This window comes from Gambusia affinis, linkage group LG01 (genome assembly GCF_019740435.1).
Source record: "Gambusia affinis linkage group LG01, SWU_Gaff_1.0, whole genome shotgun sequence".
Taxonomy (NCBI): domain Eukaryota; kingdom Metazoa; phylum Chordata; class Actinopteri; order Cyprinodontiformes; family Poeciliidae; genus Gambusia; species Gambusia affinis.
The window spans coordinates 21,036,563-21,052,263 of NC_057868.1; the positions used below are offsets into that span (position 1 = coordinate 21,036,563).

The following is a 15,701-nucleotide window of genomic DNA, read 5'->3' on the forward strand; positions in this document are numbered from 1 at the left end:
ATAATTTGCCTTGACAAAGTGAGTGACGATAAATGAGAGAGGAAAGAAAGAGATTCAATCTGGAAAAAAAATAAATTAATGTGTATTGAGAAAGCAAAGACCGACTTTGAGGGGGCAAAATAATAAAACATATAAAAACAGGTAACCTTTTTTAATTTTTTACCACCCTGCTGCAACTTATCGCCCCCCCAACTATTCTTCTTCCTGGAATAGAAACAGTAAAAGGCTAAAAAAGCTTTTAAACAGACTAGTCTGGAACAGAAAGTTGGCAGCGAGTCGACCTCCTTTTGGAGCCATTAATTTGTTCAAATGAATTTTTTTTTGTTTTGGCCAAACAGGATTAATGTAATCCTCAGAGTCCACTTCATGTTCACAAATAAATGTTTATCTCTGGTAGTGGAAAAACAAAAATATTTAAAACTTTGAAAGACACATGATTTTGCGTATCTTTTAATCAAATTAGCAATCCTTAAGATTTTGCAGTTTCACATCGTACACTCTGAGTTATAGCAACTCAGTGTTAGCCACCACTGCAGCGCACCTGCAGATGGAAACCCTCCTCCAAATGTTTCTAATTATACATCATAGCAAAGGGTTTAAATGAGAGAGTGTAGTCTTTCCATTCAACCTTGTTTCTCGGCAGCAGGCCGGTTTACGAGCCTGTGAATCTGCCTCACCGTTGCTTTGGATGTAATTGATGGATTGCAGAGCCCGTCAAAATATTGAGCCCGTATGTGTTTGGTATGTCACTAAAAGGGTATCACCATCATTTTCCACCAGATGCGAGTATTTAAGAATAAACATCCTGTTCTAAAGTGCAGAGCTACGGCTCCATGTGGAAGGTTTTGACTTAAAAACAAACAAAACAAAAAAAAAGTGTAATGATGTTTTTATTGCTTCTAACTGAAATACTGTGATTAATAGATTTCAAAGTCATTAATGTCTAATTTAACCCAAAACTGCAACTTATCCCCTCCAACTGTCTTCTTCCAACTCTCTTCACCCACCTCCCCTCTACCCCCAAATCAGCCTCAAGGTCCAAATGATAACAGCAGGGAGAGATATGTTTCAAGGAACTTCCCCCCCATGTGTTACTTCTCCTCCAGTGCAAGCAGCCTTGGATGTCCCAACAAGTCTAACTCCCTCAAAAAACAACAACCGCATCCTTCATCTGGGCACACAGTGAGGTCAGCAAACCCAAACACAAACAGCGTGAGACGTGTTTTGTGTGCAGGCTCACAAAGCACAGCAAAAGGAAGACGACTACAAACGCAGAAAACCCATCAGCTTCAGTTTCAGTTTGTACACCCACACATGTAATGAAGCCCTAATTCCCCCTTGAATATTGCCCTAGTGATGCATGCGTGCGGAGTCTGAACAGGGGAGAAAAAAAAAAAAAAAAAGAATCAGGGATTTTTGTTTTCCGCCGTTATTTGAATGTTTGACTCGGACACAATGCGATACTTCCTCTCAGACGGTACAAAAAAAAAAAAGGATTGTTGAAGAGACACAGTAAGAGGCAGCTCAGCTTTTTCACCATGGACTGAAATTCAAAGTGACCCATCCTAACACTTTTTTTTTTGGTTCTTCCGTGTTTATTTTAGTGATTCTAAATGAACATCTGTGTACTTTGTTTTACAAGTACACAGATGTACTTGTAAAACAAGTAACCTCCGCTACTGAGGTTATAAGTAACATTTAGCTTCAGGTTCCTATTCATTTTCATATCAACATGAGGTTGATATAGAAATGAGGACAGAATGTAAACTGTGTATTGCACAGATCAAGCCAAGTTTATTTGCATAGCATGTTTCAGAAACAAGGCAGTCAAAGGGCTTTGGAACATAAAAACACACATTAATTAAGAAACAAACAGTAAACATTACATTTTGTAAAATGCAATCATCCAGCAAATGTACATAACATTTTATAATCTAAACAGGGGAGTTTTTAGCCTTGATTTAAAGAAAAGACTTTATGGAACTTTCTCCCAGATTTGTGGTGCATAGAAACTGAATGTGTTATTTTCTTTCCATACTAAATGTTTGTGCCAGTTTAGTAAAAAAAAAAAAAGACAAAGTGATAATATAGAAGACAAAAATTAGATTAAGAACTCGTAACCTCAATCTGGAGTTATACAACATGCTTCTTTTCTGGAACACAATTGAACTTTTTCATAATCAGTACATCCTGCCCTTAAAGAGGGGACAGACAAATCTAGCTTATACCCCCCTTTGGTTTAAAAACTAAAAAAACAAAGTCTGTCCTGTTCCAGTGGGGTAATGATGCGTTTAAAAGATTACGTTGTCTTTCTCAATACTATAAGTTCAAGCCTTTTATAGCCAGATTACATCAAATAAAACCAATTCATTCAAACTGAACACACACAGAAGAAAAGATGGGTATATTTTTTATCCATCCCTAAACTGTTTTGGTCAACCTGTGTGAATCTATGGGCATTTGTGGCCACATACCAGAGATAGCCTGTAGATAATCATCCTGATGGCATCTTTTGTGTCATTCTAGGTAAAATATGTAGTGCAATGCAGGCATCAGGTCTGCTGACGTGTGTCTTCAGGCTGCAGTGCGTCATACCACAGTCAAATTATGAGTGTCAAACAACATGCCAATTATTGCCTCTTGCAAATTGAGGCTTTACTACATGGACTGAGGACATGCTGGAGGAGCTGAATGCTTACCCAGTATCTGGGATGTCGATGCGATTGTGTTTTACAGACAAATTTGTTGCAGCTAGAGGAATTTATCATGTGGAGTCTGTGCATGAGAGTCAGCTGAGAAGATATCACTGGAGTAAGGTTGATATATAATGTACAGTAATGTGCTTTTGTTTATTTTTGTCACAGTTTAAAGAGCCTAACCCAAAGCACTGGAATAGCTTAGGTTATTGGAAGACATCAGTTTTCCCAAAGCTGTTCAGGGAACAATACCAAAAGATGGCAACTTTTGAATACGTTTCAATCACCATATCAGAAAAAAAATAAAAAAATTAAAAAGCTTGTGGTTTATTAAACGAGAGGGAAGGGCAATTAATCAAATCTGCATTTCAATTTTGACTCCAATCAGTTACAGAACATTGGGGCCAAAATTGTGGAATTACTATTCCATATATAACTCAATTAGCAAATATGTACAACTGTGATTTTATTATTCACAAAAATAGTAATTATTTCTTCCCCATAATTGAACAGACCTGATATTTGCAAATATGATTAAAAGACTTTGAGGTGTTTAGATTAAAAGTTTATTTCAGTTTTAGAATATTTATCCAAGCGTTCAAACATTTTTAACCTCTAAAACAAAACAAAAAAACCCACTAACTTAGTTATTAGAACGAATATTTAAATGATAATTGTGTCAAGAAGCTTTAAAACAAATAAAGTCAGTTAAAGGATCACATTGAACATCAGTTGAATGTTTGAGGGGACAATGTAGAGGAGCTTTAAAAAGCTGAAATTCAAGAGCATCATGTGAAGTTACGGTTTTATTCCAAGTTTCAGCTTTCCACTAACCCCAAGCATTTCTCTTCTTAGAACTCAATATGCAGGATTCCTATAAAAACTGCTCTCCCCTATTTTTCCCTTGTCCCATACGTGACTCAATCTACTTTCCCAGTGTTTCAACCCTCTCATCGCAAACTCGCTGAAACTTAGGCCCTTAAAAGGAAGAAACTCTGGCCTGCTTATAGCTGGGCAGCAATGCTTTCATTGCACTTCAGCTATTGGTGATGTAATTTAACCCACTTTGAGCCTGACAGGCCCTGTTCTTACTCTCTATATATTACTGATAGATTGTGTACTCAGTTCAACATTAGGATCCAGTTACCAAAATGGTGAAAAAAAACTGGAAAGGGGGAGGAAAAAAAAAATACAGCTAGTAAATTATGTCAGTTGAATTGAAAAGTTAAGTCATACCCTGGTTACTAATAGACACCAGTATGTGGCTCTGAAATAGAAACAGCTGCTTTTAAAAAAAAAGAAAGAGGGAAATGATTCCTTTCCCCTTTCTGCAATTCTCAAACTAAAACATGTTCACAAGACAAGAACTTCACTCTGTTAAAAAAAAAAAAAAAAGTCCCAGAGAAACATCTTTTGGCTACAAACAGGAAAGCAACAAACTGCCTACTTTTCATTTACGGTTACTGAACACTTTTGTTGCCACTATAAAACTTTATGGCACTTAACGTCTACACGTTTTTTGGTGCAGGAGCTACCTGCCGATTAGGGTTTGGCGTCATAAACATTTATTCCCATCATTAAGAGTCTCTGTGGAAGCATTTTAGAGCATCATGAGAAGATATTTATCGTCCGTGGAAATCCCCGTTCCGATAACATGCTGCCATTCCCTTTACGTTCATCTGGTATGGAGGAAAGAAACAAACCGATGTGTTTTTCTGCATTTATATTTTCAGGAAATAATGAAAGACACAGAAATTCACATAACATTAAAATAAGAATGTCCAACCTGTAGTCTTAACCTAAACCCCACTAGTTGAAATGCAAACCACCCGTTTCTCATTCCGTAAATAACACTATATTTTAAACCTTAAAGACTAGACAGTCACTAGACTTCATCTTTCGCAGTTTTAACATATACTTTTACAAAAAGATTTTAAAGCATTAATATTGTAGTAATTGTTCTTTCCTTATAAAATAGACTGAAAACATTTACTGCCATACAATGTGGCATGTTGTGCTATAACAATAAAAGGGTTAATAAAAAAATAGGATTCCAGCCATCATGGTGTAGGATTATCACTATAAATCCTTATTATGAGAATTATTTCTAAAAATAAATCAAAAATCCATGATACTAATAAATGGTTAGATAATTGCCCCTCCCTGGTTCCAGCTATGACTTATAACAAAACTGTGGTTTGTTTCAAATCTAGTTTCCCAGCCTTATTTACTCAGGGGAAAATACACTGTTTTTTTTCCCTTCATTCAGAAGTCGCTGGGTAGGAAGATTCCCAGAAGTAACTAATGTGTGGAGAAACCGGTAGGCACTGGTTGCTGATGATGACTGCTTAATATATTGACGTCAAAGCTGATGCATGGTGTAATTTGAAATTGTTCTGCTGCTGAGAAGCTTGCACAGTGCAGAGCTTTCTGTGCGTGACTTTACCTTTGAAGATAAAAAAAAAAAAAAGATCTATTAATGTGCCTCGCATTTTATTTCTGTAAGTTTAATGCCGCCCTGGTTAGTGATGACTGGTTATGCCCCCAAAACCACATGAGTAACAGTTTAAATAAATTGACACCATCAACTTAAGTCGTTTAAACCAGTCTAAAGTTTGTTCAGGGCATCTGCCAAAATCCTCAACATTATCAGTGAAAACGTGCACAATTAAAAACGAGTAGAACCAGTTGACTCCTATCCGTCATCTGAAGAATGAGACACAAACCTTCAGATCTACAAGATTCCTGACCCCATGATGTTCCAGGTTTTTCTTTTTTTTTCAGCTCCAGCATTCAATAGCTTGCAAAATAAAACTTTTTCATGAAGAAAGACTGAAGCTATATTCCGACTAAGAAAGCTTGTGCATTGGAGACAAATCATTAAGGCAGAGTTAAGCAAATAAACCTGAGAATTTTTTACATGAAAAGGCCCAACAGCTACGTTTTTATTGGAGAGAGGCAAAACAAACAGGAAGTGAAACAGTTTGCTATATTGAGCTATTCTGGTAAAGGTCTAGCATCTTGACTATGGACTTGTACTTTGAGAAAAGGAATGTGCAAAATGATTTGGGTATACAACATACTTAGGAAACAATTGACAATTGTAGTGGATCAGGGGGAAAAAACAAAGCCAATACAAAAAAAAATACCAAATCTGCAGCACTGTGAGAAAATCTGTGACGATACTGAGATTTACAGAAGAGGAATGTTTAAAGGCCACTAGTAGTTCACAGAGCCCTTTCACTCTTATCTGAACCATCAGGAGGTGAGGCCACGGCCTATCACAGCTACTACCAGCAGCAATGGGGTGAAACCGGTTCCAAGGACAGTTGTCACTTCAGTGACCTTGATAGTGTTGGTTCACAGATCTAGAAGCCATCAGCGTAGGCGAATCCCAATGAGATTGGGACTTGAAACCAAAAGGCAAGGATATTTAATATTGTCTGATCTTTTTCTTTTTAAGCTTTTCGGGTGAGCTTGGGTGTGCTCCTCATGCCAGAGTTTCCAACATAACCCTGCTGACTGACTCGCAACATGCTGGTTGAGAAAATTGGATGCCATCCCACAGCAGTGTGCGACCAAGCTGGTGGCCAGCATGAAGAGCAAGTGCCAGGATGTCGGGGTTGTGCATGGGTTTTCCATTAAATTCTCCAATCTATTGAAAGACACAGATGAGGAGGCAGCAGCAGAATGAGCCGTTTGGCATTGGGAGGGGATTTGGCTAAGTTTTCCATGAGCATACAACCTACATATTCAACTGCGCTGCTCAATCCATGAAAGCATTTTCTTAGTTTGAGTTTATATTTACAATTCAATTTTAAATTTACATTAAAAAAGGAGGGAAAAAAACCCTAATGAACTCATAATGATCATCTTTCAGCTTTGTTAAAAAGTCAATCAAAAGGTTACATAGACCACCAGAGCTGCATAACATCCCCATTGTAGTATCAATATGTTTAATATTCCAATTGCAAAGGTATGCAACAACTTCTCAAAGCCATACATTCACAGTCTGTATACCAACATTATGATAAACAGTCAAGTAGACTCTATGTACCTACTACGCCCAGTCTGCCATAGACTTCCAGTCCAAGATTCATTGTGACATTAATCATGTATAAAGAATGAAAAGTCCTTGCCATCATTGCCATTATATGTTTTCCTAATAATGTCTGGAAAACAGAACTTCCGTCAGAGTATCATTAACAGAATAAATTATTAACTCTATATAAGCTGGGCCAACTAGAGTTCTCAAAGTTTACTTGAAAACCTGCCAGACTAAATCATACTACCCAAATTGTTCCTGTAAATAGCCCTACCACATCTATTTGACTGCTCTAATAACCAATTCAGTAGGAAACCATTTATCCATCATGCCAGTAAGCTATATATATATATATATATATATATATATATAGTTTCAACACAATTTGACTAAAAATCTTTACAGTTTACCCAAATCTGGCAATATCTGGTTAGCATTCATTCAGTTTCTTCCTCTGATTCATGCTTTCTTGTCTTCTCTCCTCTTTTTTGTCAAATCTTTCTTACCCTGCTAAAGGCATTCAGCTAAACCGGCCTAATAACATCTTCCCTCTAATCCATCTGGTCTAATGAGATTGGGGCTTTACACCGAGACAGACAAATGCAAAGCAAGTACCAGCAGACAAATGTGACATAGGTGGGTTGAAGGCCAACAGGACAAGAGAGTGATGATTTTTGTTTTTATTAATTGACAAACTCAACACCCAGGAATGCACAGGCCTTGAGAGAAAATGTCACACATGACTTATCTCTGGGAGTATTAAGAAATAGACAAACAACTCAACAACAATGGAGGACAAACTACATGTGTTTGTGTGACCCATTTTTAGAGGCTTTCTGCCTGAGCACGGGGCTGAAGATAAGAATGAATGCTATGTCACTGAATAACCCTAAACCCTGAGTGAGTTCAAGCTTATCTGACACTCCGTGCAAAACACAAACAAGTGCTTGCAGTCAGTTCATCAACTGTAAAGCTTCTCTGATGACCGAGCAAGTCAATTTTAATTAAAAAAAGAACTGATCGATATAAGGTTAAAGTATACTTAATCCACTGCTTGATTTTGCTCTGCATTCTACCTAGCTTATAAGGCATCAAGCGTTTAATGAGATTGAAAAGATTTGGCTTGTCAAATAAAAATCAGGTTCTTTATACAAACACAACCCTCAGGGGTTCTGGATTTTTCTCTATGAGCACCGGGGAGCAAAGATTAGTTTCAGTGTATGATCATGAATTCTCTTTGAACAAAATCTGTTAGGATAGTATGTCTACATATTTTAAGCTAGTAAAGTTTCTTTAGTATTTGCTTTATAATTACACATACTGTCGAAGAAGTTTCATCTGGCTCTTTCCCTCATCTTTTAAATGTCATCTCTCTCAGTAGGCATGTTTACATGCACACAACTATTTAGACACCAAAACATTTTTTTCTACATAGGAGACTACCATGTTCACAATATTTTCTGCAAACCTTTGTTTAAATAAGATAAGCAATCAAAGAATATTAACAAACAATCATGTTTGTGAATAGTATAAGGCAAGGCAACAGAGCTCGCCTGCCTTATACCTCGTCATATTGATGTCTGTGCCATTTTCAAACACTCACAGCTCTTTTATAGTGCAGGTCCTCAACCTGAGCAGAAAAGGTGCTGAACGAACAGATTTGGGTGCAAGACAAAACACCAAATGAAGCCGCTTGTACCAAGGTTTCTAAAGATAAGAAGGACTGGGCTGGGGGAGTTATAGACGGAAAGAAATGTGAAACATCCTGTTTGTGCCCCTCGTGTAAACAACATTTTCATTTGGAGTTACAGTCATGACTGAACAGATTTTTGTTTATTCCCAGAGTAATCTCATCAATGCCCACATTATGTAAATACATAGACAGAGGTTTCATTCAGTTTACTTACGTAAAGCTGGAAGTTGCATTTTATTTCATACTTAAAAATCAAAACCTTTAAATTGTATTTAGTTATGTTATTATTATTTTTATTTTTTTTTATTTAGAAATGGCGTTTTTTGGGGGGGAATACACAAGTAGAGTGAAAAAAAAAAAGAGTCCACCGAATAATCAACTTTTTTTTCCCACCAGGGTTTTTTTTGGTGGGCTCTAGTGTCCCTTATATGACAGTAGGCTGACAGGAAAGGGGGACGGAGAGGGGGGAAGACATGCAGCAAATGTCAGTGGGGTCCGGGAATCAAGCCCACAACGGCCGCGTCGAGGACTCAAGGCCTCCAAATGTGGGTTGCGCTATCCCCTACATCACACCCCAATAATCAACTTTTTAACTGGCAGTCTTTCTTCATCTTATCTATGTTTGAAACTTATTTTGAAATAAGAACAGACAAAACTCTCAATTGCTCTGCTTGTTTACATCTTCCTGTTGGTGCTAAACTATTTCACCTCTGAAAAATCCGAAAAGCTTCTGCACCTCTGGTTCAAAGTCTAAAATATTTAGAGTGATCAAACCTGAGCCTGATAATTGCTCACCTAGAAGATGTTTTGTTTAACCAAAAAAATATATAAATAAACAACAAGTGTAGGATTATGAAGCCTTTATGGATTGACAACCCATTTTCAGAATTAGAAGCGTCTGAAATTACACAGAATTGTTGGGATCGTATTCTGCTCACTGTTAGTTCAATGAGAGCAGGTGAAGTACATTTATTTGACAATATTATTCAATACATCTAGTGTAAAAAGTGCACTACTAAATTAAATTAATATTCCCCAACTAGCCTATTTCAGTGGTCGTTGGTGTAGTAGGGTGGTTGTCAGGTGGACGCCAGTTGGAGAGCTTGAATAGAGGTGAAGCTGAATTTAATTTGGAAAAAACATTTGATTTTTGTGCAACTCGAGTTTGTGATTACCATAAAACCAAACCACAGTCTTGTGGGTCCAATAGTGGGGTGATGACTACCAAGAAATGGATTATGCTGTATGCTTAACTGTTTCAGCGTAGTAAGAGATATTGCATTGTTTACAATTCAAAAGGGATATTGTGTATTGGGAAAAGAAGGCAGGCACAGTGCAGACTCCCTCCGTAAAGGCATGTGATGTCCTACCATTTCCTCATAAGTCCATCAAAGATGCCCAAGAACAAGATGAGGAAGTAACAAAGTTCAAATGATTTTTATCAGTAAATATATGCATCACGTACCACAAGCTCACGTGCTTCTATATTTGAGTCATCCCTTTTTCTCATGGTTGATTTATAATTGTGTGCATTGGGTTTTATTTATTTGCAATTATCTTATTTAGCTCCTTCCCTTTATTTAGGCATTGTTCAAATTTTGCCCCTTGCACAGGAAGCTCTGTTGGCTTTAATTAACTCCTGATCGCAAGAAATAAGTTGCAGCTGTGTTTATGGGAGAAGAGAAATGATGCATTTAAACAGTGGGGTGAACAGAACAAAAGAACTTAATTGAGAGACAACATGCTTAAAGCAACCAATTCCTTGTGGCCCACCATCACGACAATAAAAACACCAAACATATGACACTTACTTCGATTAAAATAATAATGAACAAAATCCCAGAGGTACTTAGAATTTATGTTTGCTGATCTTATAGCAGATCAGCTTACATTCTGAATAAAGCCAAGCCAAAATCATCACAAGTATGAGAGCATACTGAATTTGCAGCAAGTCACCTGATGGCTGTCAAGTCAAATTATTGAGCTGTTGCTGACAAGTTCAGAACCCCAGTAGCATCACAGACATGACAGGAAATGAGTCATTTTAACCACCTTTAGTGTAAAAAGGCAAATGTGTTTATGGGCATTTTGGATGCAAGACAACCAGAAAAAAAAAAAAAAAAAGATAAGCGCTTATTCAAACTGTGACAGCTTCTGTATGGTTAATGTCTAGTTAGCTCTACAGACTTGGTGAAGCATTTTAACAACACCATTTAATAAAATTTTAACAGGTCGGGTAACTTGTACCTATAAAAGTATTAAACAAGGTGGCTAGCATAAGTTAACGTCGCCTGTTTGAATATTAGCAACTTGCTGATAGTGTAATTATGGCTCTGTCTCTCTGCAAACACAAACTTTATTCAGTCTGGTAGGAAATGGGCAACACTGAAATGTGAAGGGCAAAATAACCAGCATTTCCCTCCCACCGCTAGTCTGTTAAATAATAAAGGAATTAGCAGCTGTGGCAAATTATAAATTAAACATGTAGTAGATGCTATACTTTAAGAAATCAAACTGTTCCAAAGTAGCCTGAAAATTCTAGTTGATCAAGGAAAATATATATATATATATATATATATATAGTAGCTATGATATTACTTGGCATAAAACACAGATGTCACTCTTTTCCAAAAAGAAAAGAAGAAACAAAAAGTCAGTATATGCAGTTTAATCTGTGCTGTCAGTCTGCCAGTGGGCCTGGTCTCTAAGCTAGGCAGCATAAGATTTACCCACAGGCTACATTGGACACACACACTGCTGCATACTAATCAGGTCACCTGTTGCATAGCATTACACTGAAACCAGGCACATGCATGCATGCATACATCATTAGTTAAGGGAAAAGTGCTAGTCAGCATTTGACATCAATGAAATGGTGCATAGTTTAAAAGTCGGATGATAACTGTGGCAGTTTCTTTAAATATAGGAGTGAACTTTAGGTTTGGTAGGTTGTGCAGATTGACTATACGTCAGCTGTTGTGGGGCATCGCTGTCTGGAGTTATTTTCATACATGCCACTCATCAAAACCTAAGGATTCCAGCGCATGTGTGAAGAATGGGGCTCACTTGCTTCAATGCACTAAAGAGTCTATTTTATATTTGTACCATGAAATACTGCATTTGGTATGAACATTTTAAGAAACCAATTGCATTTAGGGGTCCTTGGTGAACATTTATTTCCTCAAATAGAATAAATAAAAGCTTGCAGTAGGATTGGAATGATTGATAGAGAATGTATTATTGTTATTAATACAAAGAGTCATGTTGCATTTGTCACAATTTCATCATTATTCCCAGTTAATGGATTTCTGCACCTCTTTGGACCAGCATGAGCTGTGAATAAATAAAGCTATGAATGCAGATCTTTCACAGTAATCCCTAGAAATAACAAGAATCTAATTACATTTAATGCAGCACATAACAATCTAAAATAAAGTAAAGAAAAATCATCTTCTTTCTAACTCTTTTTTTTATTTTTTTTAAACTGCCTTTGTTCAATATTTGATCTGGGTTATATTCACAGATCCATGCTCATGTGCCTATTTACTGAAGTGTTTACCAGTAAGAGAAGGTCTGCTGTCAAAAATAAACACCAACCATCTGTGGAGTTTTGCATATACTGATGGAAGAGGGCTGTTGGGATGAAAAGGAAACACTTGGCTGGCTTCTAGGGATGTTAGGCATCTTCTGCTTTCAAAATACCAGTGTTTATGCATAATTACCACATACCTCAGAGGCTTTTTTTTATATATACAGATGGACAGCTAAATATACCAACTGACAGATCGATAGATAAAACCCCTATTATCATGTTGGTTAACATTTCCCAGTGATCTGAACCCCCCCCCAAACCCCCTCAAAAAAACAGCCCTTTTCACACAAAAGGGTTTCATTATCCAGGTAGCTGATCCATCTGCATGGCTTTGTCGTGTTCTGCAAACAACACAGATGTTTTCCTAATAGAAAGAGAGGCTCTCTGAATACTCGTTGACATATTTTTTTTTTTTTTTTTCAAACAGCCACTGCTTCCTTCCAGCTGTCTTTCATACAAAAAAGCATCTAATATCATCACTGGGACACACTGTCCCCCATCTATTTCTTCAGTCACAAAGGTGTCCATTCAGTCACAGTTTGTCTGGATGCACATGCACTGCTAAACTGATACTACACAGGCCAGCTCTAAGAAAAAGGTTTAACATATTAGGAAGATGGAAACGTGGTGCCTGTGCTCTGCTTCTCCCAAGTATGCCTTCTTCAGGAAACAAGATATTTATAACTCTGTTGTAAGCCAAACACATTTACTCTTGAAATAAGCCTTTAGTGTCCAGCCAAACATATGCCAGCAGAGGCATAAGATACAATCTGCAAATATATTAAGTAAGGCAGACATTGGGGTGCCATTGTATAAAGACAACATGAAACCGTAATATTGCAAAAATAATACAAATAACGCTATTGGTTGCAAGTAACATGTTTTACCAACTCTTCTTCTGTTAAGATCGAGATGTTCAAACTACTCTGTGACATTTAGCATCTCGGCAACTAAAACCTGCATCAGTGGGCCAGCTAAGTGGGCTAGCCTAGCACGCTAGTCAATAATTAATGATGATGCAGGACAGCATCTTTTTTGGTCAGTTCCAGTCACACACAATGAATTAGAACTGTATAAACATATATTACAAGTCAAATTACATGCAAGCTAATGTTTTCCTGCCAGTACTTTTTTAAGGGAGATTTATTAAGGAAGAGCAATAAAACACATTCATCAAAGCTTGAAATAATGGAAAAAATTTAAAAATAACCCTGTAGCTCAAGTACACCATAAACACAAATAGGAGATTATTTTATTTAAAATAAGTAAGCAATGGAATAAATTAATGGAATAAACAGATGGTGGGTTTTTCAGGCAATTTTGTGCCAAAATTAAGACAATGTAATACTGTAAAAGCAAAATTTATTTAGTGATATTTGGTTCATCTTAATTGTTAGTAGAATTTGGATTTCTGATAAGTCACTTAACAGGTAACGTATCAGGCTACTTTCCATAGCAGAAACAGTGATGCATATAATGACAGTCTGATAGTGTGTACTGAAAACAAAACCTCCTTTAGCTAAGTTTAGACTTATATACTGATCCTGCAGTAGCTTTAAGCTACAAGAGATAAAGAAAATCTATGCAAAAAATAATATGATGCTTTCACTAGTACAGTGTACTAACCTCATCTCCTTCATTTACATATAAAGCATTATGCCAGTGCTCTCTATCTCACACACACCAGTTTCCTGCAGTGCAATCTAAAGGTTACGAGCACAGTGATGAATCATCAAAACTGTAAGCAGCCTACAAAGAAAAAAAAAAAAAAAAAAAACTGGCAAAATGTTTGAATGCGAAACATAAAACGTATCGTACACATAATCACAGCTCAGACCAATCAACCTTTCAGAGAGCAAATTGATTCCAAGTTGCGTCAAACATTTTGCAACAACTATGTCTTTCTTAAAGTGTCAACACCTAAAAGTGTGATTGGCCTACTTACAGAAAGCCTTTGTTAGACAAACACTAGAGACCTCTGACATGCTTTAAAAGGGGAGCGATGTAGCTCCTCCTCTAAACGAGAGCATCTCAGTTGTGCCGTCAGGAACCTCAAACCAGAATAGGTTAGGAAAGCCACAATAGGTTTGAAATACACATTTTATTCTTGATGAAGGGTAATGCACTATAAAACTGCTGAGATGCATTTAAAACAGAAAGGTGATGATACTCATTAATACACAATGATCCTTATAGCAGTGTCACTGAGTGCTGCAGAGTGTGATTAGTTTAAATGCTATAGTTCTGCAGTATTAAGGAGTTTAATCAATTTTTAAAAAGCAATCATTTAGCTTCAGGGGCAGCTGATGAGGTAAAAAATGCTTATGAAAGTACAAGTTTTTAAATGGAATACTTACAGTTCGACCCTAATTAAATGTGCATGTTAGTTTCTACTACCTACATTTACCTCTAAACCACTTCACTAAGAAGGTTTTTAATGTAAGAAAACAAATAGTATTTTTCAACAGATATTTAATTATTTTACTGCACTTTTGGGCCCAATATGTTACAGTTGTTTAATTTTTTTTAATTTTTTTAAAGAAATTCTTTCCAGTAACCAGCAGGTGCATAACAGCAAAACAGCAAAAAACAATCCATAGAACTGATAAGCTTTAGTTTTGGTTTCAAAAAGAAATGCAATTTGTAGTTTATTAATACTTTCCACACACTAAATATAGACAACACTGAAATATTAAAAGAAGAAGCAGTGTAGCTAATAACAATACTTAATACACATATTTATGTTTAAAGATTTGTTTTCAGCAGATCTGTAATCTTCACATCCATTGGTTAATCCAGTGGTCTTTCAAACAGCACATGATTTCTGTCAATATACAGTCCTGTGGGCCTCTACAGAGCCAGAATCCTCTGGGGGCAGCACACACACACAGGCCTGCTTGGATAACTTAATGCCATGGAAGTCGTGTGTAACCTCAAGCATTTAGTGTAAAGCTTCCTCCTGAAGCATGACTGTATCTACTCTTGGTTTACTGCCCCCCTGGATGAGCTGTATAAGTACTGCTGAGGTTTTTTCAGAGCACAAGAGCGTTGTGACGTCAGTAGAATGGAATCTGAACTAGTGTGAAAAAGTCAGAACACAACAATGTGCTTTAACAAGCACATACATGTTCACTTATTAACTCAAAGGCAAGAAGATATCGAAGATGCGCATGTGTGGATACACACACACTTCTCTCGGTTAAGGTTACAGCTGTTAGACAGCAGTCACACTGTGTGAGAATAAACACAGAATACATAATCTATCTTGTTTGTACCAGACTGCAGCATCTGGCAACGCAGCTTTTAACTGAAATAACATTTACATAAGAGACGATGGTTAACTCATAAAAACACGGTGAAACTAAAACTAAAGTTTACAACCAAAGAGGGCAAAATGGGTGTCCCAGAACCCGTTCTGTCTGAACGTCATCGTTTACAGTGCCTGACAGTCCAAGCTCTGCCCTCACATCTTACATTTATTGCCCTGTTAGTTGTGCTTCAACATCTATTGTTAATAGCCTAGTGCAGAATTAGAGCACTGTAAATCAAAACTTTGTAGAAAGACAACAGCAGCCAGAGCTGAATTTATTTTGTGCACTGACAGGCTTGGCTAACAAATCTTAATTTTCAAACAGCCATAAAAATCTAACATTCGCTCCAATTCACTGCATCCAA

General features: G+C 36.9%; 1 protein-coding gene across 3 annotated transcripts in view; it reads right to left on the reverse strand.

Annotated features, from left to right (window-relative positions):
- Nucleotides 1-15,701, reverse strand: part of prkar2aa (protein kinase, cAMP-dependent, regulatory, type II, alpha A) — a 42,406-nt gene that overhangs the window by 22,802 nt on the left and 3,903 nt on the right. The window lies entirely within an intron of this gene.